The following is a 24013-nucleotide window of genomic DNA, read 5'->3' on the forward strand; positions in this document are numbered from 1 at the left end:
GGAGGTCAGTTCACCAACACGGCCATGTACTAGATGGTCATATGGCCGCTAACTCTGTTATGTTGTCAACAGTCATTCCACTGGCAACATTTTCGGCCTGGATGCTTTCTCGCTGTTTGGGTTCTCCATCACAGACAAAGTTAAGATCGTCACCGACACAGTGCCCTTTCAGGAACTTGGTGACCTTTGTGTCTCCTTTGTGTCTCCGTTTGAGCCTTGCTTCCGGTGAGCCACTGATTTTGAGACACATATTTCCTTACATCCAGATGGGGCGCCCCAGTTCTGTAGCGCATGTCCTCTTCCAGCTTCTCTATGGAACGCCATTAAGTTCGAACTCGATCGCTTTCAAGACGCTAGGGTCGTAGAACCGGTGAAAACTAGTGATTGGGCCACACCTCTGGTCGTAGTCCAGAAGCTAAATTGTTCCCTCTGGCTTTCTGGAGATTTTAAGTCGACTATCAATTTTTCAAGCTCTGCTGGAAACCCACCCCTTACCACGTCATAAGTACCTCCTCTCAAAGCTTGTTGGAGGTGAATGTTTTTCCAAAATAGACCTTGCTGATGCTTACTTACAGATTCCACTAGATGAGGAATCAAGGTATTGGTGTCGTCAATACGCCTTTTGGCTTATGGAAATACAAGCGTTTGCCTTTTGGGATCTCTTCTGCTCCAGCAATCTTCCAAAGATACCAGGAACAGTTAACCCTGTCCATCTCAACTTACACCAATTACCTTAATAGTTACGGGTACTACACGCCAAGACCGCCTGCATAATCTGTGTACCCTCTTTACTATGTTGATTGATGCAGGATTCAAGTGTCGTCTGCACAAATGCCAGTTTTTCCAGGACCAAGTGGACTGGGTCACTTGCTCATTGCTCACCAAAGACGGGATTCAGCCCTCTGACCGTAATGTTTCTGCTATTGACTCTCACCCTCGAGGAGTTGCAGGCTTTTTTGGGGAAAGTGAATTATTATTGTGCTCCTTCCACAGGCTCCCGCCCACAGAATACCCTTAGGTCAATTCAGAATGATTGGCCACCACCCTGCACCCGCCAGGAAAAGCAGAAATAGCGTGCACTGCTTATCCTGCCCCAACACAAGCTAGGGTAGGCTCTTTTGGATAAGTAGCAGTAGCTGTAGCGTTCCCTCTGTGGTCCCTTTGGACGTTCCATCATTGGTCTGATGTGCCGGGTACTTTGTCTGGTGATCGTCTTCCATATGCACCCCTGCCATTCTTCTATTCATGGAGTGTTGCAGCTGTCCCTGTTGCTCCTTTAACAATTCCAGCGCAGGATTCCAGGCTCTACTTACCTGATACCAGATGTCGCGGTTCATGAGATTTTATCTCAGTCGATTCCCTTATAACAGTTCCCCAGAATCTGGATGTCTGTGCTAGAATCTTGCCTTCATAATATTTCATGGCATGATCTAGTTCTAGACAGTGTTCAGGAATGGTTGACTTCGTCACCTGTTTTAATCTACTGTGCCTCTGATGTTCTTTCCACCTGGTATTCACTGTTCTTGTCGTCTGGCGAATGTAGGACATGCCACAATTGATAAGGTATATTATAAAGTCCTGGTTTCCGTAACTCCAGATCGTGTTTAACACACTCCACACATCACAACTGAGGAGCGGTTTGCACTCAAAAAGCTCCAGTGGAGACAACAGTATTGTAGTACTGCCAGCAGACTCTACAGTTACTTTGCAGTGGCGGTGGTGGGGTGGGGGGTGGGGGGGAAGGGGAATGATGAGAAAGTATGCCAACTTCTTCGAGACTCTGCATACAGAACTTCGGAGTGTGATCCCACTGACACGGTGGACAAGAAGACCAGGGTTCTCCTGAAGGAAACAGGGATGCCTGACAAGATCATTAGACAGCTATGCGCAAAAGAACTAGTGCCACCTGGACTATATGGTCTGCCTAAAATACACAAGGAGGGCTTGCCCTTACGCCCAGTTGTCAAAAATATCGGGGCACCTACGTACGTAACAGAAAAATACTTGAAAATCAGCTGTCTCCATATGTGGGGAAATGTGTTCAGCACATCTGAAACTCAGAAGACTTCATGCAATGCCTCGAGAAACTGCATGGCACAGATTCAGACATCACTAGGGTCCCACTGAAAGTCTCACAAGAACAGATTGCAGAGAAATTTGACGGTGCTCTGTTGGACCTGTTCAGGCATGCACTGACATCCACATATTTTTTGTACAGGAACCAATATGACGAGCAACTGAAGATGTAGCTATGGACATCCCAGTATCTCCTGTGGTTGTCAACATGTTAAAGGAGAGATTTGAAGAAAGGGCATAGAGAGCCAGATATAAGCCCACATGCTTCTTCAAGTATGTGGATGGCACCTTCGTCATCTGGCCTCATGGGAAGGACACGTTCAGTGAGTTTCTTGAGCAACTTAACTCAAGTCACCCAAACATCAAGTTCGCCATAGAACTGGAGAAGAATGGCCAGCTGCCGTTTCTGGATGTACTAGTCAAAAGAAAAGCAGATGGATCAACTGGGCACAGTATGTATCAGAAACCCACACACACTGATTTCTATCTGCAGGCCAGCAGCTGTCACCACCCTGCACAAAGAACGGTGCACTTAAGACAGTGGTCCACAGAGCACATGCCCTGTCAGACCAAGAGTGTCTACCTACAGAAATAGACCATCTTAAAACTGTGTTCTGCAAAAGTGGATGCATGACCAAACAAAAGGAGATGGCACTCCAACCAGCCACTATGCCACAGGTTCCACAAGCAGAGCAAGATGAAGCAAAGTAGGTGGCATATCTGGCTCATGATGATCCTATTTCTTCTACAATCAGTAGGATACTCCATGAACACAATATCGAGTGTGTTTTCTGTCCATCCAGCAAGATCGGGGGACTGGGGGGGGGGGGGGAGGGAGTGTTAAAAACGACCTGGGGTTATGGCAACCAGGGATTTATAATATACCAGGTCAGTGTGGCATGTCCTACATTGGCCAGACGACAACAACAGTGGACATCAGGCGCAAAGAACATCAGAGGCACAACTGATTCAGACAGCTGATGGTCAGCCATTGCTGAACCCTGTCTAGAATTAGATCATCCCATGGAAAATGATGACAGCAAATTTCTAGCACAGACACCGAGATTTTGGGACAATAATATAAGAAATCGATTGAGATAAAAGTGAATGACAATCTCATGAATCACGATGTGGGGTACCAGCTAAATAGAGCCTGCGATTCTGCTCTGGAATTGTTCAAAGAACAGTGGCGACAGCTGCAGCACTCCACGAGTAGAAGAAGGGAAGGCGTGCATATGGATATGGAAAACGATCAGCACACAGAGTGACAGGTGCAGCGGGCGGAAGGTGGAACGTCTAGGAGCGCGTCCGACGGGCGCGGACCGCAGAGGAAACCTCCAGAAACGCAGTGGACCGAAAACGGAACGGAACTATCCAGCAGATCGTAGCGAGTGGGAGCGGACTGCAGAGGGAATGCCTGCAACCACCATTGGTGGTGGAGGGCCGCAGACATAAATACTCGAGCAGCAGTCTCGGGTTGCACAGGATGAAGGTTACGAGCTACGTTACCGAAATATCGTGCAAGTATGACGCTGTTATCTGGCAGAGCACATCACAACCGAAGATGTCATTAGATCGCCGGGAAAGCCCGAAGAGTTACATCACACAAACTGCCTCAGAGAACAACACAGTAATGTGGTAGCATTCGTGATAGACAAGCCTGCTAGGCAATGAAATGTGCCTTTCTTGTATATATTGAGATATTTCAATGAAAAGTTTTTGAATAGCGATGATGCTAAATATTGCAACTCATAGAAGACTTCGCATCACTTAATTATGGCGAAAACTACGTTCCAATGAAAATGGGACAATTTCTTTTTAAAGAAGCGTAGCAAAATGCAAGTAAAGTGATGACACTGACAAATGAAAGCTATTAATATTTAAATACACGACTGTCAATATCACAAGTAGGGGAGCACATCAGGCCAGTGAGTATATTGGGTGACGTAATTGTTCGATGGTGTATGACCAATCAGTTGAGAACAAATCTTACGCAGAAAGTTATGTAAGATAAAGAAAACTGTCGAAAAATTAATGTCAGAGGCGTTCTCTCTTCTATGAATGAAGAGCTAACGACAGACCATGAATAGCAGTCAAATGTTCAAATGTGTGTGAATTCCTAAGGGACCAAACTGCTGAGGTCATCGGTCTCTAGACTTTGACACTACTTAAAATAACTTAAACCTAGTCGTGCTAAGAACAATACACACACCCTTGACCGAGGAAGGACTCCGAACTCCAGCGGGAGTGGCCGGAATAGCGGTCTGTCTTTTCATTATCGAGATTTGGGCTTCCAGCCTCTCGCCATCTGCCGCTTCAGATCATAAATATACGTTGAAAATTATGTTCATGACATAGGAAATGAGGAATGTAATTGATTCTGAAATAATGAAACTTGCCTAAATATAACAAGCAAGTAAATAATTGGCACAAACAGGAATACAGTACAATTACATCCGATCTCTCAGAGTTCACACAGGAAAAAGATACACAATCATTTACAGGACAAATGAACTTGCACATTCGTTTGTTGTAAACAGTAATGAGTAGAAATCCTACATAATTCGATGATGATGATGCTGATTTGTGGTGCAGTCAACACTGGTCGTCAGCGCCCATTGAAGTTCCCACGTTTTTCATGTCCAGTCTCGCCGCTTCCAGAATGATGATGAGAATCTTCTTCCGCTTGCGCCTTTGTCCCCACAATTTTGCCAGGGTCAGCGTTATTACAATCGAATTTGTCATGGTTAGTTTGAAGTTGTGGCCACCCCATACTCCCCCATCATGGAATCAGTGTACCCCAAATGTCTGCGTCCAGGGTAATCATAAAATAGTGTTAATGTGTTTCAAATGTCTGCAAGTCATGTAACTGAGGCAGAACGTGGGGACCAGCCCGGTATTCACCTAGGGGGATGTGGAAAACCGCCTAAAACCACATCTAGTCTGGCCAGCACACCGGCCCTCGTCGTTAATCTCCCGTGCGAATTCGATCTGGGGCCAGCGCGCCTACCCGAGTCCAGGAAGCAGCCTATTAGCGCTCTCGGCTAACCTGGCGGATAACGATGATGAGATGATGAGGACAACAAAACCACCCAGTCCGCAGGTGGAGAAAATCCCCGAACCGGCCGGGAATAGAACCTGGGACCCTGAGATCCAGAGGCAGCAAGGCCAGCCACTAGATTACGAGCTACAGACTTCATAACTCGAGAAGCTTTGGTTCTTTTTACTAATACACTGCTGGAAAAATAAAATTCGTACGGCCTTTTAAAGGTTTCCAATACACTCTAGGATTATTGTTGCAACATTTCATGATATGATTGCATTTATAGACGAATGTTGCAAATGGCTCTGAGGTATCAAGTATCGATCCATGCTGGAACACTCACATCAGAACATGGTGTAGCCTCCCAATGTGGCAATGCAGCCCTGACTCTGGCATCGAGTAGATTGTACAGACGGTGAATGTTGGCTTGGGATATGTTGCGGCACACGTGCTCGAACTGTTCTATATCTGTACGAGTTGTTGGTTGTCAAGTCACATGAATCCCCTCTCGCCTCATCACACCCCACACGTACTCGATTGGAGACATATCTGGAGATCGTGGTGGGTCGGCCGGCGTGGCCGAGCGGTTCTAGGCGCTACAGTCTGGAACCGTGCGACCGCTACGGTCGCAGGTTCGAATCCTGCCTCGGGCATGGATGTGTGTGATGTCCTTAGGTCAGTTAGGTTTAAGTAGTTCTAAGTTCTAGGGGACTGATGACCGCAGCAGTTAAGTCCCATAGTGCTCAGAGCCATTTGAACCATTTTTGATCGTGGTGGCCAGGGAAGTGACTGCATATCTTGAAGAGCACATTGAGTTCCACGGACAGTGTGTGGGCGAGCATTATCCTGTCGGAAGAACACATCACCCGCCTGTTGCAGAAAGGGAAAGAACAGGTCTGAACAATTCTGCACGTACCGATCGGTGGTTAACTTCCTCTCAAGAAACGCCAAAGTTGAACGACAGTTGTAGCTTATGGCACCCAAGACCATAAGATGGGGATTGGCAAGTGTGTCTTGCATGAATGCACTCTACGAGAAAGCGCCAATCAGGTCAACGTCGCACACGCAAACGACTATCACTTGCGTGCAGGCAGAATCTGCCTTCACCTTTGAAGAACACGGTGAGTCATTATGTCTCCCAAGTGATCCTCTGAAAGCACCAGTGGAGCCGTGCGTATCAATGATATGTCGTGAGCGGAAGACGGTGTAGAGGTATGCCTTACTGTTATACCACTTCTAATAACCGGTTCACAACACGTCTGTGCTCACAAGCTCTTTATTTGTGCTGTGGTAGCTGTATGGTCTGCCGCTGCTGACCTAACAATGCGTCAATCGAGGCGGTCGTTTGTGCTGCGTGGACGCCCAGAACCTCCTCTACTGGTGCGAGAATGTTCGTGTGACCGCTGATACTAGCATCATCGCACAACTGGAACAGCAAGTCCAACTTGTGTGGCAGTTCTCCGGAAGGGCCATCTCGCCACTCGGAAGGCCACGTCTAACCCCATTCAGTTGGCTGTAAGAAGGACAGGTGCGTCTTCATCACATGGGTGCCTACTTGCTTCACACGTCTGCACCTATGAAAGGGCAGACACAGATGGCGCGCTGGTAGCAATACTACAGCCCTATCTGTTGGCGGACTACGTTAAAACCAATGTCAGTGCCTCTACTATCCCCCAGGTGGCATGTGCCACCTTCGGATCAAAATCGACGGTATCTTTCGGGCGGGGTATTTACTTTGATTACAAAGAGTGGAACTCTCGTTGAGGATCAAGGAGATATTTACTATTGAAATTTCTAGAGATTACTTACCAGGAAGAGCTGGACAACGTATTCATTCCCCCCTCACACGTAAATGGGGTAATGACCACGAGGAGAAAATTCGAGAAATTACAGTCATTACACAGAGTTACCGACAATTATTCTTCTCACGCACAGTTAGCGAGTGGGACGTGGCTGGAGGTCTCAGTTATTGGTACGAAAGTACCGTCCTTCCATACACCATTATCTGGCTTGCGGGATATGATGTAGATGAGATCTCTTTGGTTTTCTTTATAATTTTCTCACACGAATTGGTGTCGATAGTACTTAAAAATGTGATGCTTCAACAACGATCAGAAGGTAGCTTTATTGCTTCAGAATGGACTCTTATATTACACCTGGTACATTTTAGACATAAATTAAAATCCTAGCCGACCTAATTAATAAAATGTCTTGAGCTTACATTAGAATTTAACTTTTTGTGAAAGAATTTACTATTACGACCTCTACATGGTACCTGTTAGAATGCATCAAAAACTTTAAGGACACTGAAAAGTATGTCCATAATCAAAACACATGCTGCATGTAGGGTAAATACGGTCAGTCACAAAGACACATAAGTAGAACGGAAGACGATATGCTAAGTAATGGTGTTGCAGTACGCATGTCGGCTGCCAGGCGAGCATCCCTGGTTCACCAGCAAAGTCTCACTGTGTGTTTTGCAGACGATGCAACATCGCTCTTCGTGAACGAAATCAATTCATTAGTTGTGCAAAGTGCAGAAACCTGACAGGGAGCAAAGGAAAAATAGTGCATTTGTTTTAACGGAGAAAGCCTAGTATTCCGTTCCCAGGCCTGGAAACTGTCACATTTTTCCTCGCATATATCTCGGATGATGGCAAACACTAAGTGCCTTGAGGAAGGTGGAAGTCATTTCCAAGGGAGATGCGTCAGTAAAAGCTTTTGTGCCTTCTCAAGGAGTAGCGCTTCGACTGTTTCATTGATTCGCCAAATTAGCAGTGAGACAGAAGTACAGACAGAGAGAGAAAGAGAGAGAGAGAGCGAAAGCAATAAAACAGGGTGGTCTACTGCGCTCTAGTAATTGACCCTTGAGGTGCGCTGGCGGTGCTCACGCCGAAAGTAAGGCCGCCGCCAGTCCCCTGGGAGACGTAAGCGAGCGCCAGGCTGTAACCTAAGTACCTGCTCCCCAGGCGTCAGTGTAGCACTTCCACCGAGTACGCGTACAGCTTCGGCAGCATTTTCTTAGAAGGAAGGTAGCCTGCGCGGTAGACTACTTCTGAATTCTCGAACCGTTTGTGGGAAGTTTATTTCGTTCAATAGCCCCATAAAAAGAAAAGTAATTCGCTAGTTCGTTTTTCCATACATAGACTCATTTCTTCAGTGGAAACAGTACAGCTGGTATCATCTACATGTGTACATCGCAAAACACCTTACCGTACGTGACAGAAGGTAGTTTCACTACAACTACCGTTTACCTTTACACTAGTCAGTTAGCGAATGAAACGGGGAAGGAACTACTTTCCCTATGCCTTCGGACTGCGGTGTTAAGGATTTGCTCCCGGGGCCCTGTCGATATAAGTTCGGCAGCATGTAGCTGGTCATTAGAGATAACGATGCAACCTACATAATTTTGGAGACATGAAGAAAAACATCCGTGACTCTCGCTTTGCTTCCGATGTAGAGCTGCAAGTCTGGGAACAATTATGTTTCCGTAGGCAATGGAATGCATTGCTGAAGAAGAACTAACTGTCTTGCCTCACACGTGTTAACAGTTATGAGGATTACACTGTAAGAAAGGAAAGAATGGGACATCGTTAGACGTGATGTACAGGGTTATTACAAATGATTGAAGCGACTTCACAGCTCTACAATAACTTTATTATTTGAGATATTTTCACAATGCTTTGCACACACATACAAAAACTCGAAAAGTTTTTTTAGGCATTCACAAACGTTCGATATGTGCCCCTTTAGTGATTCGGCAGACATCAAGCCGATAATCAAGTTCATCCCACACTCGGCGCAGCATGTCCCCATCAATGAGTTCGAAAGCATCGTTGATGCGAGCTCGCAGTTCTGGCACGTTTCTTGGTAGAGGAGGTTTAAACACTGAGTCTTTCACATAACCCCACAGAAAGAAATCGCATGGCGTTAAGTCGGGAGAGCGTGGAGGCCATGACATGAATTGCTGATCATGATCTCCACCACGACCGATCCATCGGTTTTCCAATCTCCTGTTTAAGAAATGCCAAACATCATGATAGAAGTGCGGCGGAGCACCATCCTGTTGAAAGATGAAGTCGGCGCTGTCGGTCTCCAGTTGTGGTATGAGCCAATTTTCCAGCATGTCCTGATACATGTGTCCTGTAACGTTTTTTTCGCAGAAGAAAAAGGGGCTGTAAACTTTAAACCGTGAGATTGCACAAAACACGTTAACATTTGGTGGATTGCGAATTTGCTGCACGAATGCGTGAGGATTCTCTACCACCCAGATTCGCACATTGTGTCTGTTCACTTCACCATTAAGAAAAAACGTTGCTTCATCACTGAAAACAAGTTTAGCACTGAACGCATCCTCTTCCATGAGCTGTTGCAACCGCGCCGAAAATTCAGAGGCATCCAGAAGCTTTAAACTATGCATACCATCGCCGAATCGAGTTAGCAGTTGGTGGATCTTTATTGAACTTCGTCCTGAAGTGTCGTTGCACTGTTATGACTGACTGATGTGAGTGCATTTCAAGCACGACATACGCTTTCTCGGCTCCTGTCGCCATTTTGTCTCACTGCGCTCTCGAGCGCTCTGGCGGCAGAATCCTGAAGTGCGGCTTCAGCCGAACAAAACTTTATGAGTTTTTCTACGTATCTGTAGAGTGTCGTGACCATCTGTCAATGAATGGAGCTACAGTGAAGTTATGAAATCGCTTCAATCATTTGTAATAGCCCTGTACATGACATGAACACACAAACAATTTATTACAATTTCAGAAATATGTAAGAATTATTCAAGAGAAAGAACGTCATAAATTGAGCAAGACAATAGAGCGTGCATCCACCTCTGACCCTTATCAGTTATTCTACTTGGCATAGAAGAATATAGTTGTTGGACCTTCTCCTGAGGGATACCCTGACAATTCTGTCCAATTGGCAGATTAGACCGTCAGTAGACCGAGGTGGTTGGAGCGGCCTTGCCCATAATACTCGTAATGTTCTCAGCGGAGGCCAGATCAGGCGACATTGTTGGCCAAGGTAGGGTTTGGAAAGCAAGAAGACAGGCGGTGGTAAAATACTTGTAACGTTCTCAGCGGAGGCCACATCGGGCGTCATTGATGGCCAAAGTAGGGTTTGGAAAGCAAGAAGACAAGCGGTAGTAACTCTCGCCATGTGCAAGCGGGCACAATCTTGCTTAAATATAAGCCCAGAATGGCATGCCATGAATGGTAACAAAACAAGACATCGCTATCCTCAACGTAGTTCCCTGCTGTACGAGTCCCTTGGAAAACAGCCAAAGCAGTCTTGCTAAGAAAGGAACTGACCCCCAAGACCGTTACGTCTGGTTGTCGGGCCGCATGGCGGGCGACAATGAGGTTGCTACCTCACCGCTGTCTGGGCCATCTCCAGACACGTCTTCACTGCAACCGACCGCTGTGGCCGAGTGGTTATAGGCGCTTCAGTCCTGAACAGCGCTCCTGCTACGGTCGCAGGTTCGAATCCTGCCTCGAGCATGGATGTGTGTGGTGTCCTTAGTTCAGTTACGTTTAAGTAGTTCTAAATCTAGGGGACTGGTGACCTCACATTGGTTCAAATGGCTCTGAGCACTATGGAGCTTAACATCTGAGGTCATCAGTCCCCTTGAACTCAGAACGACTTAAACCTAACTAAAATAAGGACATCACACACATCCATGTCCGAGGCAGGATTCGAACCTACGGCCGTAGTGGGTGGGTGGTTCCAGACTGAAGCGCCTAGAACCGCTCGGCCACCACGGCCGGCGACTGATGAACTCAGATGTTAAGTCCCATAGTGCTTAGACCCATTTCAACATTTTCCTCGCTGCTGATCGGAGCTCATTTGGAAGCGCGACTCATCACTGAAGACATTTCTACTCCAGTCCATGAGATTCTAGGCCGAAGAGGTGTGTGGAGACATTTCAGCAACCATAACGGCCGCCAGAACACGGCGAAAGTGTCTACGTTTTGTCTTCGTGCTTGCCTAGTACTAGCTTGGCCAGCAACTCCGCCAGATCTCTCCTCAGCTGAAAATGTTTAGTCGATTACGGGCAGTGCCACCCAACCAGATTGGGATTTGACAAGCTAATGCTCCAGACTTGCAGAATTGGGCACGGCATCCTTCAAGAGGACAGCCAAAACTCTCCGTTCGATTAACTGCTTCCATAAGGGTGGGAGATGAACCAAGACGTTACTGACTTGCTCAATTTGTGAAGCTCTTTCTCTTGAACAAATCATGCAAAATTTCTGAAATTTTAAACATTTTTGTCGGTGCATATACATCACATCTACCGAATTGCGGCCCATTCGGATAATTCCCTCGAGGTATGTCTTTTTTGTTTTGTTTTAGAGTGTACTTCCGAAATAATGAACAGCTTACTAACTTTTTCTTCCATCTGTCTAGTTTTCATTTGATTGTCCCTTATATATGGTCAAGTCATATTGATGTCACTACCGCCTATTTTCGACGTCGACATGCAATAACCACACCCTGATGACATGTGGCAACACTAGCGGTGGAGGGTATCTGATGCCTGTCAGAGGGATGCGGAAACAGTGCAGCCGTCGTCGTAATGCGGAAACGGAGCGATCTATCTGACGTCCAAAGGAGTATGATCACTGGATTTCGGGCCAAAGGCTTAACCATTTCAGAAACGGCTGAGTTGTAAATTTTCACATGGCATCTTGGTTAAAATATACCGTGCGTGCCAAAATGCCGGTATCCAAAATTGGAGCCGACGAAACTGTGGTGCAGCGCAGGACACAGCCGATTCAGGGTAACGACAGCTGCAGACGTGTGTATTGGCGAACAGACCCCTCATGCTGAGCACCTGACCGCCAAAACGAACCAGGGGAGTATCAGCAGTGTCTTCCCAACGACCGTTCAGCGAACGTTGCTGCGTATGGGTCTCCACAGCAGGCGCCTGGTTCGTGCACCCATGTTTACTGCTGTGTTTTCGGCTGGAATTTGCACGCCATTACCGCTACTGGACGTCCACTGAGACGGTCTTTGAGACGTGGGTCTTAAGGAAAGCAGGACAGATATGGACGGGGCCTAATCAGTTACCGTTGGTTGCACAGAAAACACATACACTTTATTCTCAACAATCATTTTTAAAGATTTTACTACACTTGTGGCTGAAAGCCTTTTTAGAAGAATTGTAAGTTATTGTCGGCTGAAAGCCACAGGCAATGTTACACACAATCAACGGCTGAAGGCCTGATTAAGAAGGTTCAAAATTATTCGTCGGCTGAAGACCAGAAGCAACTTCAAAAATACACAAGGGCTGAAGGCCTGAATTGCCAATAAGGTGGACAAATACACGTTAAAAATACCAAAAACCCTTTTCACAGTCTTCATAACTGTAACAAGTTCTAGTGACGGCTGAAGGCCTTGTCAAGACAGAACTGAAACTACACTCCTGGAAATGGAAAAAAGAACACATTGACACCGGTGTGTCAGACCCACCATACTTGCTCCGGACACTGCGAGAGGGCTGTACAAGCAATGATCACACGCACGGCACAGCGGACACACCAGGAACCGCGGTGTTGGCCGTCGAATGGCGCTAGCTGCGCAGCATTTGTGCACCGCCGCCGTCAGTGTCAGCCAGTTTGCCGTGGCATACGGAGCTCCATCGCAGTCTTTAACACTGGTAGCATGCCGCGACAGCGTGGACGTCAACCGTATGTGCAGTTGACGGACTTTAAGCGAGGGCGTATAGTGGGCATGCGGGAGGCCGGGTGGACATACCGCCGAATTGCTCAACACGTGGGGCGTGAGGTCTCCACAGTACATCGATGTTGTCGCCAGTGGTCGGCGGAAGGTGCACGTGCCCGTCGACCTGGGACCGGACCGCAGCGACGCACGGATGCACGCCAAGACCGTAGGATCCTACGCAGTGCCGTAGGGGACCGCACCGCCACTTCCCAGCAAATTAGGGACACTGTTGCTCCTGGGGTATCGGCGAGGACCATTCGCAACCGTCTCCATGAAGCTGGGCTACGGTCCCGCACACCGTTAGGCCGTCTTCCGCTCACGCCCCAACATCGTGCAGCCCGCCTCCAGTGGTGTCGCGACAGGCGTGAATGGAGGGACGAATGGAGACGTGTCGTCTTCAGCGATGAGAGTCGCTTCTGCCTTGGTGCCAATGATGGTCGTATGCGTGTTTGGCGCCGTGCAGGTGAGCGCCACAATCAGGACTGCATACGACCGAGGCACACAGGGCCAACACCCGGCATCATGGTGTGGGGAGCGATCTCCTACACTGGCCGTACACCACTGGTGATCGTCGATGGGACACTGAATAGTGCACGGTACATCCAAACCGTCATCGAACCCATCGTTCTACCATTCCTAGACCGGCAAGGGAACTTGCTGTTCCAACAGGACAATGCACGTCCGCATGTATCCCGTGCCACCCAACGTGCTCTAGAAGGTGTAAGTCAACTACCCTGGCCAGCAAGATCTCCGGATCTGTCCCCCGTTGAGCATGTTTGGGACTGGATGAAGCGTCGTCTCACGCGGTCTGCACGTCCAGCACGAACGCTGGTCCAACTGAGGCGCCAGGTGGAAATGGCATGGCAAGCCGTTCCACAGGACTACATCCAGCATCTCTACGATTGTCTCCATGGGAGAATAGCAGCCTGCATTGCTGCGAAAGGTGGATATACAGTGAACTAGTGCCGACATTGTGCATGCTCTGTTGCCTGTGTCTATGTGCCTGTGGTTCTGTCAGTGTGATCATGTGATGTATCTGACCCCAGGAATGTGTCAATAAAGTTTCCCCTTCCTGGGACAATGAATTCACGGTGTTCTTATTTCAATTTCCAGGAGTGTATTTGTCGGCTGAAAGCCACAAGCGATGTTACAAACAATTAACGGCTGAAGGCCAGCAGCAATTTCAAAATACACAACGGCTGAAGGCCTGAATTACAAGTGAGGAAGGCAATTACATACTAACAAATACTAAGATATTTTCTTCTTGACAGTCATAACGGTAATAAGCTATAGTAACGGCTGAAGGCCCTATTAAGAAAAATTGCAAATTATTGGTCGTTTGAAGGCCACAAACAATGTTACACACAATCAACGGCTGAATGCCTGCTTAAGAAGGTTGAAAATTAATCGTGGGCTGAAGGCGACAAGCAACTTCAGAATACACAAGGGCTGAAGGCCTGAATTACAAACAAGGTGGACAATTACGTATTAAAAATACTAAAACCCTTTCTAATAATCTTAATTACTTCTAACAAACTATAGTGACGGCTGAAGGTCTCACTAAAACAGGATTGAAACTTATTTTCGGCTGAATGCCACAAGCAGTTTTCAGAATACTCAATGGCTGAAGGCCTGAATTACAAGTAACACTGGCAGTTGCATGTTAAAATACTGAAACATTTTTAAAACAACCTTAACGAACTCTAAAAGGCTACAGTGACAGCTACAGGCCTTATTAAGAGAAAATTGAAAACAATTTGTCGGCTGAAGGCCACAAGCAATGTTACAAACAATTAACGGCTGAAGGCCGGAATTACAAGTGGGGAAGACAATAACATTTTAAAACATTTGGCTGAACTTTAAACAATTATGACAATTTGTCCAAATAAGACGGAGGGATCCGCAGACAGTGCTCCCTGGATCGACCTGAGGAAGGCGACTACAGCTGTGTAAGCGGTGAGACTGGCAGCCAAGAGTTGTACTCACGTAACAGGATGGCAACTCACACTAGGGGTAGCTTAAGCGCCGCCCGACCGACAAACCTATCCGCCTAACGTCCTATCACCGTTACAACGATGGAATATTTTTAGGCAAGGGCGAAGAGACAGCACCACGTCTTCGAAACACACCCAATGCCGAAGGAAACACCAGAAACAAGGTAGACCTCCCAAAAACATATGCACAGTACAGTTTAAGAGGCTGTCGAACTACACGCCGTGTCGGACAGCATCAACACGACGAGCAAAGGTACGCTGACAGAAAAGTACCCTAACCTCCAGGACGGGTAACTAGGACGTTAGCGGCCAGAAGGCAGAAAATGCCGCTGGTTGCACTTCACAAATAAAAATAATACTAAATTCAAACTAACATCAAGGAGTAGAAGGCGGCTAATAGATTCTGTCAACCTGACAGACTCCACTTGTTGCGATTGGTCTCACCGACCCTTGGAGCAGCAACACGCAAACAACAGCGAGATCTCAAACAGTGGAGGTTTCAGTACTGGACACGGTTCACCCCCACTTCAAACGTCCTGGATTCGGTCGTCGGCTACAGCCCCTTGGTCTGACAGTGCCTGCACCCCACCAGCGGCCCCAGCCTATTCCTCGCGCAGCGGACCTCCTTGCTGCTCCGTCCGAAGCCGAACTGCCTCACACACACGACGACCCGGAATACTAGCCGTGGCACCAAAGATAGTACCACAGTACTGGCTGTCGATAACCGCTGTTGCTGCCACTCACGGACAAACAATACTAGAAACTCAGTGGCACCATTAACAAAAGAAGGAATCGAGGCGCCACTATCGCTATGATACGACGTCAAGTTATGAGCGGCAGAACGCGAGCTGCACGCGGCTCAGTCTTTTCAGATGAATAACGTTTTATGCTCCATCGTACAGATGGTCGTTGCCGTGTATGCCGTGAAACGTCTGAAAACAAACACTCTAAAACATTCGTCGGAAGGTTCTGGGCCAGAGAAGGGAACGTTATGCTCCCGGAAATATCATCGTCGTATCTCCTGCATGATCTCGGCCTTCTGGAAGGCACAGTTGATCAACAAAAGCATGGATCTATCCTGCGGGACCATATCCACCCCTGAGTGCAGTTTGTTTTCCTCTACCGGCAGGACAATGGAACGTATCACACACCTCGCAGTGTGCGTGAGTGGTTCGAAGGTCACGGGGACGAGTTTACCGTACTCCCCTGTCCACCAAACTCCCCGGATTTAATTCCAATCGAGAATCTGTGAGACCACGTCGGTCGGACTGATCGCGCCATGGATCCTCAAGCGAGAAACATGGTGCAGCTGGCCGCGACTCTGGAGTGGGCACGGCTCCACGTCCCTGTCGCTACGTTCCAGAACCTGATTGACTCCCTTCCTGCACGAGAAGCAGTGATTCACGCTTCAAAGGATGATTATTTTGAGGAACCGCGTGACCGCTAAGGTCGCAGGTTCGAAACCTGCCTCGGGCATGGATGTGTGTGATGTCCTTAGGTTAGTTAAGTTTAAGTAGTTCTATGTTCTAGGGGACTTATGACCTCAGATGTTAAGTCCCATAGTGCTCAGAGCCATTTGAACCAATCAGTATTTTGACAGAGGGTCACGTAAAATTGACTGGACAGTGTTTAATCGATAAATACTACGACAGAGCTGTTTTAGATGGGTAATCTGCAACGTATCCCCACTGGAACAATTAAAAACTATTTTCCTCCTGTTTGTTCTGCTATCAAAGAGTTTAAGAAATTCGTATTAGACTTATGGCGTTTGCTTCTTTCACAGAGTCACACTGTGCTTTCTTCTTCGAAAGTCTCTCTACATGCCAAAGAAATATCGTTCGTATTGATAAGTCAATATACGTCGCCTGTTTTATTTATGGGGACTTACCCATGATAGACCAAGATTATCCATTTCATTTAGTTGGTTGTCGAGATTTGAACTGCTGTCTCAGCATAGAGAACGACGAAGATACACTACTGGCCATTAAAATTGCTACAGTAAGAAGAAACGCAGATGATAAACGCGTATTCATTGGACAAATATGTTATACTAGAACTGACATGTGATTACATTTTCACGCAGTTTGGGTGCATACATCCTGAGAAATCAGTACCCAGAACAACCACCTCTGGCCACGCCCGGGCATTGGTTCAAACAGAGATTGGATGGCGTGTACAGGTACAGCTGCCCATGCAGCTTCAACACGATACCACAGTTCATCAAGAGTAGTGACTGTCGTATTGTGACGAGCCAGTTGCTTCGCCACCATTGACCAGACGTTTTCAATTGGCGGGAGGTCTGGAGAATGTGCTGGACAGGGAAACAGTCGAACATTTTCTGTATCCAGAAAGGTCCGTACAGGACCTGCAACATGCGTTCGTGCATTATCCTGCTGAACAGTAGGGTTTCGCAGGGATCGAATGAAGGATAGAGCCACGGGTCGTAACACATCTTAAATGTAACGTCCACTGTTCAAAGTGCCGTCAATGCGAACAAGAGGTGACCGAGACGTGTAACCAATGGAACCCATACCATCACGCCGGGTGATACGCCAGTATGGCGATGACGAATACACGCTTCCAATGTGCGTTCACCGTGATGTCGCCAATCACGGATGCGACCATCATGATGCTATAAACAGAACCTGGATTCATCCGAAAAAATGACCTTTTGCCATTCGTGCACCCAGGTTCGTCGCTGAGTACACCATCGCAGGTGCTCCTGTCTGTGATGCAGCGTCAAGGGTAACCGCAGTCACGGCCTCCGAGCTGATGCTCCATGCTGCTACAAACGTCGTCGAACTGTTCGTGCAGATGGTTGTTGTCTTGCAAACGTCCCCATCTGTTGACTCACCACTGCACGATCCGTTACAGCCATGCGGATAAGATGCCTGTCATCTCGACTGCTCGTGATACGAGGCCGTTGGGATCCAGCACGGCGTTCCGTATTACCCTCCTGAACCCACCGATTCCATGTTCTGCTAACAGTCATTGGATCTCGACCAACGTGAGCAGCAATGTCGCGATACGATAAACCACAATCGCCAACCTTGTGTGAATGCTCTGAAAATCTAATCATTTGCATATCACAGCATTTTCTTCCTATCGGTTAAATTTCATGTCTGTAGCACGTCATCTTCGTGGTGTAGCAATTTTAATGGCCAGTAGTGTACATGTGTTAGTTATATCATACTTCGAACTTATTGCTGGTTACACACCGACTAACGGCTTGCAGTACCTCTTCCAACGTCTTTCTACATTATAATTGCACACAAACACCAGTGTAGCTCTCACTCTCAAATACGATGTACAATTATTTTCATGAAACTGAATACACGAGGGGAACGATCGCTTCTAGCGACTTGCAGTTCCAATTGTAGTTGCAATTGTAGTGCATTGTAGTTTTCAGTTTTAACTGAATATCACTTCAGTACAACAGCCTATCAGCAGACTAACCAGATACCATCTGATAATTAAGCGAAACCGACAGTAATAATTAAATGATAACAATCAATAATTCCGATCGCTGGCGGACATCGCGTGTTTGTTTAATGCTCTTGTCCACTGACAGTCTGTGATAACACAGGATGGACTTCTTTCGCACGCAGCCTCGTTCAGTGTATGTGAATCATAAGAAAAAACACAAACATACGTCAGTTCCTTCCCGTCTCAGCAATAAACATAAAATTAAAAAAAAACCTGTTCTTGGTTCCCACTGCCGGGTTTTCGTGAACGGGAGAGATACGAGTGCCACATTTTACGACACTGCAATACGCGTTGCAATCTGCCTGATTTCCGGTCATGATCATTTCGCAAGATGTATGTGGTAGGAAAAAATACGGTGCCTGATTCTTCTTGGAGCGTATGCCCGCGGAATCTTAACGGTAATATTCGCCAAGACGCACGAGACGAACCAGTGATTTAATGCGTCCTCCTTCTTTGATACATCTCAGCCACACCTGTCAAGGGCCCCAGGTAGACGGGCAGTACACACGAAGAGGTCACACGAACGTTACGTAAGCCATTTCAAATACTTAAAACTAGATTTGACAGAGAGAAATGGGGGAAGTGGTGTAACCTCCCCCTCACTTATCGACCTTAGTGACAGTGAAAAATTAAACCGCCTGTACCTAATGGAAATTTGGGAAAAGCAATCGTCACCGAAGTTAATCTGTCGGAAAAGAGGGAGGAAAGGGTTACATCTAAATGAAAGGAAAAATGCAAATGAAACTGGTGGAAATTAATTTTGAAAAGGGGTAAAGTTAATAAGGAAAGTAAATGTGCGGCCGTTACGTTAACAATTAACTAGCGGTAACTAGATATTTGAGATTTGGGGGAAATTACTGTCGCCAGTGCTATGGACAATTACTATAGTAACTGAAAAAGAAAGGTTATTACACATATAATTAGCACTAGAAGCGTGGCAACTGAAGGTTGACACGTGTAGTGTGAAAACTGAAAGTTTGTCAGAAGTAATAAATTTCGCTACACTCTGACTTAATTTAGCAAAAGAATTAATAAAACCGGAAAAATGAAAGTTAATTTAGTGACTGAAATTAATAGTGAGATTTGTTTCTGAAGCACTACGAAATTCAGTAAAATAAGGTTAGTCTTGGGCTACCTCAACAATCATTTCAAAAGTTACTTGAATCTACGCAATTTAGAAATAAGAGATTTGACTTAGAACTTGAATTAAATGATTCTAGACAATTAACAATAGTAACATTTAGTACGTACCAAGCTGAGCTGCAGTCACAGGTAAGCTAAAATATGCTAACAAAACTCGCACTCTTAATTTGTGCTTGTGTAATCTAAATATTGTAGCCAGCTATGAATACCTTAACTGAACTTTGAAATTAAAGCAGTGAAATGGAATGATATTACTTTAATGCTGGCGTCTGAATTTCAACGACACTCTGGTTCATTTCGGAAAAGGAAGGGACCCTGCTTGGTAATGCAATTGGGACAATGAGCAACAAAGGTTCATGCTTCCTTGTTGGTTGATTGAAGGTTTGAAGTCGTCGATCGAGGAGGTGGCGACAGTCACTCATTGTCGGCCGTCGCTGTTGCAGAAGCTGGATGTTGGCGCGCCTTCTTCTCGACACGGTATCCAGCCGAAACGGGCTCTTGATGTGTGACAGCTAACGCTTCCCGTCCGCGACACCGTGTCAGAAACTATCATAGCAAGTAGAGCGCAATTACGTGCTGACAAACCCTGAAAGCGCGGCAACTCGCGGGAGCGTCACTCAACACACCTGCTCCACCGCCTTCTTCCAGCCAGACTCCCTCTGCCCGCGTTCCACGCGACAGAGTTAACACTACCAAAGACCCTAAACACTTTGGTTCTCCAAACGACCTATCGATGTAATCGTTCGATAGCATAGTTTTCCCTAGGCAAGACCCAGCGTAAAAATAAAAATAATATTTACAAAACAAACCAATTATACATCGACATAAATGAATAAATATATATATACAAATAGTAAAACAATTACAATATATAAAGACACAGAAATGTCATATCTTGAGGTAACAAAACAAGGAAAAAAAATTATAGTACAATAGATGGAAATAGGAGGATATGCATTTCCGGCGTTACAGTGGGAGAACAGAGTGGCTTTCGGGCAAGGAAAGTCTTGTATTGATAATATCTGCAGCAGTAGACAGGTGACTGATAAGAGACTGGCACATAACCTGGAGACACACATGGGTTCTATGGATTTGCAGAAGGCCTTTGAGAGTGTACCACTTTCTATCATGTGGGAACCTATAGGGAGAGACGGGTGATATACAAAATGTACAAGAACCAAGATGGAATAAGAGAGTGTACGACCAAGAATGAAGTATGCGGATTAAAGCGAAAGCAAGACAAGATGTAGTCTTTCGCCCCACTGTTCAATCTGTACGTCGAAGAAGCAATGATTGAAATAGAGCAAACGTCCAAGAGTGGGATTAAAATTCAAGTTGGAAGTATATCAATAATTATTATTATTCTCGTGTCAGAAACGTAGAGGTACATGTACATACATTTTACACAGTTATGATTAAATTACTGTTTGACCAAAACTTGGCCACTTCCAGTGTATTTTCTGTTGGTTGTTGAGAGTCATCTTCTGTAGAGGAGACTGGACACAATCGACACCGAAGCATCTGCCGGACTGGCTGAGCTTCTCCACAGTCACAGGATCAGAGTATCTCCATTTTGCCAGGTTAACTTTTGATCTTACAACTCCGGATCTCAATCTACTGAGGGATTTTCAAGTTGTCCGTTCCGTGTCATGGACTGGAGGTAAACCTGAACCTCTTTTCCAACATGGGGGAACGTAGGTCGTAGCCCTTCATAGTTGTAACCTAGCTTTTTCAGCAGTGGTTCTAAGTTCCTTTGATGTCATAAGGAAACTCTTCCTTGACTTCAGTCGTTGCGGATGCGGTTCATGCCCATACAGAGGATGTGTAATTTCCTGTAAGATAAGCTTTATAATGACTGACAATAAATTGAAGAAAGAAGGAAGGAATGAGAGGTAGCAGAAAAGAGAACAGCAAGAAACTTATCAGAATTGGTAATCACGAAGTAAATGAAGTTGTGGAATTCTGCTTCCTAGGCAGCAAAATAATCCGTGATGGACGGAGATAAGACGGTGTAAAAATTAGACTAACACGGGCAAAAAGGGCACTCCTGGGCAACGTAAGTCAACTAGTATCAAACATAGACCTTATTTTGAAGAACAAATTTATCAGGATGTACGTTTGGAGTGCAGCGTTCTATGGTAGTGAAATATGGACCAGCTATGCGGTTTCTTTTTCAATAATAAGTTTATGATCTGCAGACTTCGTGCTGGGCAATCGTATTTTATCCTTAGTCGTTTGCCTAGACAGGGTCCTATACCTATTGCTAAGATATTTCCGCATATACTATATACTGAGCTAAAAAGTCATTTAAGTAATATCTCAGTATTTTTAATAAACTTAGTGGAGTAGTAACTATAACAATTTAATAATTATTCATTGAGCATAAGTTCCGAAGTACTGTCTAGTACACTATGAAGGGCCAGCGTAAGGATTAATTACTGTGCACGTTTCGAAGTAACAGTGTATATAATTTCATGTGTATATAGTTAAATGTGTTTCTCATATTATTTTGTGGCTAAAGTGTTCAGTCTTGATCTGAGTGTACTGATAGATTAGTTTCTTGATACCTACTCTAATAGTTGAACCACATTTAAATTTTGTATTAAAATCACAGTAATCAAGATGTACATCTTTCATTCTTGTAGCTTGTGTGTGCTAACTACAACTATTCCAACTATACAAGGTTCAAGTATCAGACGTCGAATCTGAGCTAAATATTATAAAGAAGTGAATGCTCCTCGACAATATACATAATAATCAGTACAAAAGATAGAATTACCTGAAAACTATTTCAGTGGTAGTAGTTTCTGACAAAAGACCCCTTATCAACGTTAGTAGTGCCCCACCATTAGTAATCATTTATCTATTACTATCATTAGCTTCCTACTGCAATGTACAGGTAGTTACGTGTCATTAAGAGCCAGTTGTTGCCTAAATATATTTATACTCCTCCTGTTTGGCTCATGTCAAATCACTGATACAGTCCAGAGTGGAATTTTCGCTCTGCAGCGGATTGTGACGTGACATTAAACTTGCTGGCAGTAAAGACAGTGTGCCGGGCCAAGACGCGAACTCGGGACCTTTGCATGTCACGGGCAAATGCTCTACCAACAGAGTTATCGAAGCCCGACTCACGTTCCGCCCTCACAGCTTAACTTCCGTCAGTATTTTGTTTCCTACCGTCTAAACCTAACAGAAGCCCTTGTGCAAACCTTGCAGAACTAACACTTCTGGAAGAAAGCATATTCCGAAGACACGCCTTAGCCACTGCCTGGGAGATGTTTCCAGAATTAAATTTTCTCTGCAGCGGAATGTCCGCTAATCTGAAACTTCCTGGCAGATTAAAACTGTGTTCTGGCGGAAGTAAAGCTGTGAGGACTGGTAGCTTGGGTAGCACAATTGGTAAAACACTTGCCCGTGAAAGGAAAAGTCCCAAGCTCGAATATCGGACTTGTACACAGTTTTAATCTACCAGGAAGTTCCACTGGTGCATTACTTGCGAAACTGCGTGACGGCCTTGCATCTTATCAGCAAAACAGAATTTCAGCATCACGTAAAGTCAGTCCCAATAGTTAACTTTCTTTATGGATCATGGTAGTACTTGGTACAACTTTGCCTAATTAGGCTGTCGACTTTTACCTTTTACGTAATTGCAGATTATTTTATTACTAATACAATCGTGATTCGATTCCCTGCTACTGCTTTGCTTTTATAGAAATCTTTAGAGAAACAAGAATATTCCGATATCCTTCCACTACGCACAATGACAGTCAAATAAGTATCTTTTCACAGGAATAACATTATAGATGTATTCATAATTTATTTGTAGCCGATAGTTTTAGAGGCGTCGCCTCATGACAGAACATTATCTAGATTCTTACACAGTAAAATACAGCCCACAGCGTATCTACTAAAAGCGAAACAGACGTATTACGAGCACTGAATGTCCACTGGCAGGAACTTGAAGTAAATTTAATGAAGCAAATAGCAGGAAATATTAAGTGCCTTAAGAAAGTAAGCTATGACTCATATTCAATATTGAAATGACTACAAAAGCCGAAGTAGATCAAAGTGAACAGAACGAGACAGTATGGGACGCACCGAAAAACACCTTAGAGACCGATATCAGTTACCGAACCGAATACACAGGTACAACCCCAGAAGGGCAGTTGGCTTTAGTGGAATACCACAGGTACGTTAACGATAAGATTTAGATGATGAAGCCGTCACAAATAAACAGGAGCTAAAGGACAGAGCAAATAAGAAAGATAACGTGGCAGATGCTATTTACGCGAATGAATCGGTTGATGTGTTCAATTCGTCATTAATAGGGAAAGAACCGATCGAAACACTTTAGGTAGAACCAGAACATATGGATACGATAGACGAGGATAGTGAAAAACCTTTGAGCATCAACGATCTGTTAAAAGTTTTATCTACAAAAATTGAAACCCAACGTAGCAGCATTATCAGTCAGCTCACGACAGAAGCAGGTGGTATTAGTAGCCTTACCAATCAACTGAAAACGCAGGCTGATGTCATGAAA

The sequence above is a fragment of the Schistocerca nitens genome, chromosome 6, assembly GCF_023898315.1.
Source record: "Schistocerca nitens isolate TAMUIC-IGC-003100 chromosome 6, iqSchNite1.1, whole genome shotgun sequence".
In the NCBI taxonomy this organism is placed as follows: domain Eukaryota; kingdom Metazoa; phylum Arthropoda; class Insecta; order Orthoptera; family Acrididae; genus Schistocerca; species Schistocerca nitens.